This window comes from Mirounga angustirostris, unplaced genomic scaffold (genome assembly GCF_029215605.1).
Source record: "Mirounga angustirostris isolate CCGP_5_RB_7025 unplaced genomic scaffold, mMirAng1.0.hap1 SCAF_11, whole genome shotgun sequence".
Taxonomy (NCBI): Eukaryota; Metazoa; Chordata; class Mammalia; order Carnivora; family Phocidae; genus Mirounga; species Mirounga angustirostris.
The window spans coordinates 37,445,885-37,449,520 of record NW_026991719.1 but is presented as its reverse complement, the minus strand read 5'-3'; positions in this window follow the sequence as shown (position 1 = coordinate 37,449,520).

Here is a 3,636-nt window from a genome sequence, read left to right as displayed (position 1 = left end):
TGAGATAAGGATTTATGCGCAAGTGATTAATTTAAGATGTGCTGCCGGAAGAAACCTGTGAGGAACTGGACAAAACAGGGCAGGGAATGTGAAGAGGACTCTTAGGGGCACAATTTCAGATTTCAGGCAAAGTCCCATTGAGAGCAGCGCATCACAAAGGGGAGCTCTGAGGAGTATGCTACTCCTCAGAGGCTGTCCCTACAGGAACAAGGGGTCTGGGCTTTCATACTTTTTCACAAGCCAGTCATTGGCCAAGGAACCCCCCCACCCCACCCTGGGGACGTGGGTGGGTAGGGAAGTGAATTCCCAGGCAATAGAACAATGTGGAACGAAGCGATTTCAGTAACCCAAAGGCAGTCCTCCGAGGTGTCTCAAGTGTCAAATATTGGAAGCAAAAAGATCTTAGAGCTGAGGGAGGGTGGCCCAGAATGATAAAAAGGATCAAGAGAATCTGGGAGGAGCATCAGTGTCTACTACAAGACACATTTAACATAAGAACATTTTTGCAACCCAAGGAATAAAGCTTGCCCCCATCCCGTCGGGTATCGTTGCTGTCAGTTTGTGGTTGCTCAAAAAACATTTGTCGTTTTTATTTTAAAGTGCTGACCGACACTTTATTCACAGAGGGAAATGAATATTGTGTGACTTCCCTTTCTATCAGTTTGCCTTATTTTATACTCTACTCGATGGACTGCAAATAAGGGTAATTCAGATTAGTTCCCATGTTATCCTTGTTTCCAAGTTGGCCTTTGAAACTTGCAGCAGAAGTTAGCTACCTAAGTTCATGTGAGCGGTGGTCCCAGAACCATTCTTCAGGGGTGATGGCCTTTGGGCTAATCACAGAGGTCATTCCATTTCCCTCTGTCCCCAGTGGGAGATTGTACTGTACAGATAAAAGTATTATTAACATCAAGAACAACCTTGAAGGGAAGTTAGGTCACCAACTAGCATCCTAATGGGTTCATGTAGAAATGGAAAAAGTCCTCTGAAACATGCTATGATTTGTAGAAAGCTTGCTGACAGGTAGGGTAACTAACTGTGTGTTCAAATCTTACATCTTATTGAATGCCACCAGAAGGAATCATCTTCCCTCCCACTAACCTCATTTCCTAAGTTATTGCTCAACAAACCGCAATAGGAGGGGCCCCAAATTGTGGGACTTGCGCACATTTGCTCTGATCTGCCATATCATAAGTACAGCCCTAAAAAACCAATACACAGATTTGTATTCTACCCCCTTAAAGGAAGGACAATTAAAGGCTCAAAGTTACCATCAGTTGCTACGGTATGTAATTAAGCTGATGTTTATTCAGAATCTTGTTAGTTTAATTTACTGCTTCTTTTTTTTTTTTTTTAAAGATTTTATTTATTTATTTGCCAGAGAGAGACACAGCGAGAGAGGGAACACAAGCAGGGGGAGGGGAGAGGGAGAAGCAGGCTCCCCGCAGAGCAGGGAGCCCCATGCGGGACTCGATCCCAGGACCCTGGGATCATGACCTGAGCTGAAGGCAGTCGCTTAACCAACTGAGCCACCCAGGCACCCTGATTTACTGCTTCTTTTAGCTCCTAAGACTTAGATGATTCTTTCAAATAAGCAGTCCAAGGACTATACTGAATCAATGTATATTTTTCTTCTAAGATTTTCTGTAATAGTCCAGTATTTATGATTAAAGGTAAAAACTCAAAACCACGTAGCAACTCAGTTATTCTCAATCTTTCTTCTGCGTATCTTTAGAAAATTGCCTTGAAATGAATGGACTCAATTTTCTGATAGTTACTAAAAGTGATGCCTTTTGAGAAATATCACTGTTGCCAAATTTTAAAGACTCCCATCTCAGGGCAGTAGTCAGGAAATGATTTAATTTTAATTGCGAGTCATGCTGAGATTTGGAAGAAAATTTGGACCTTTGAGCAGGCCCCAGTAACTAAAATTCAAGAAAAGAGTAACTACGGACAAATCACCTGAGAGCAAGCTGAGCTCCATAGTTCTCTTACATGATACAGCATTTGACAAACACATTGCAGGATGCAGAATAAATCATATGAAAGTACAATGCATTCCTGGCATAAACACCAGTTGGCCATGGTATATCATTTCTTTTTAATATACTGTGGTTTTGGACTCTGTTTGCTAATGTTTTATTTAGAGTTTTTGCATCAATATTCATAAGTGCTATTGGCCCAATAATTTTTTATGGGACCAGTGCTTCATAAAAGTAATTTGGAAATTTTCCTTCACTTTAAATGCCTGTCTCATTAGGACTATCTGGCCTCTGAAAGTTCAGGAAAATTGCTCTATGAAATCATCTGAGCTAGGTGCTTTTATGAGGAGCAGTTTCCTGATAACTTTTTCTATTTCATTTATGGAAATTGGTTTAAGCTCTCTGTCTCTACTGGGTCAATTTTTATAAACTATATTTTCCTTTGAGATTATCCATTTAATCTGTTTCTCAAATTTATTTGCGAAGATGAGTACAAAACAGATTCTTACACTATATTTCCTTTGTGTCAATAGTAACTTCCCTCTTATTTCTTATTTGTATGCTTTTTGCCCTTTTGATTAAATTAGCTAGTGATTTATCTAATTTTTGGATTTTTTCAAAAACATAAGATCTTGAATTATTAATTTAATCTACTATGTTCCTATTCTCTACCTCACTAATTTCTAGCTTAATCTTAAATATTTCCTTATTCTGCTTTCTTTTGGTTTACTTTGTTTTTCTTTTCTTACTTTCTGAGTTGAGAATGTAATTAGTGCATTTTCATTTGTTTATTCATGTGAAAGTTTAGTATTATAAATTTTCTTCTGATCATTGCTTTAAATGTATCTCATAGATTTCTGATAAGTACTGCTTTAATTACCATTACTTTTCAAAGATTCTGTAGTTTCTTTGTATGTATTTACTTCTTCACCAAGATTTAATTGAAATCCTTTAAATTTCCAGGTGAAAGAGTCATTTTGTTTTGCTTTGTTTGTGGCTTGTGTTTTAATTTCAGTTTTATTGTACCGTGATCATACAAGGTTGTTCATAATATTTTTACTTTATGAAACAAACTGATCTTTTGAAAGGAAGTCCTAATATATCATCAATTCTTCAAAAAGTTCCATGTTTTCTATTATCAGGGTATGATGCTCAGTATATCTTATTGCTTTTTCTGTTTAGACCTTGTAGATCTTTCATTCATTCATGGTCCAGTTTACCTGTTTTTTACTGAGATTGGTGTTTTAGTCTCCTACTAATTGTGCATTTCTATTCTTTCTCCTTGCACTTCCTATAGTTCTTACTCTATATGAGTGATTATTATATTATTTGGTACATAGATATTTATAACTGTTGTGTCTTCAATTTACATTATGGCTTTTAGCATTATAAATAATCTTTCTCTGTTTCATTTATTGCTTTTGGGCCTGAATTCTAATTTGGAAAAAGGATTGTAACTTTTGGTTTTCTTATTTTTTTATTTCTATGGTAAAATTTTTCTTCATCCTTTTATATTTAGACTCTTGGAATTCCTGCATTTTTTTCAACAGACTCTCTTTATTTTTTATCTTATTTTATTTTGTTTAGAGAGAGAGAGTTCCAGTGGGGGTGTAGGGACAGAGGGAGAGGGAGAGAATCTTAGGCAGGCTCCACA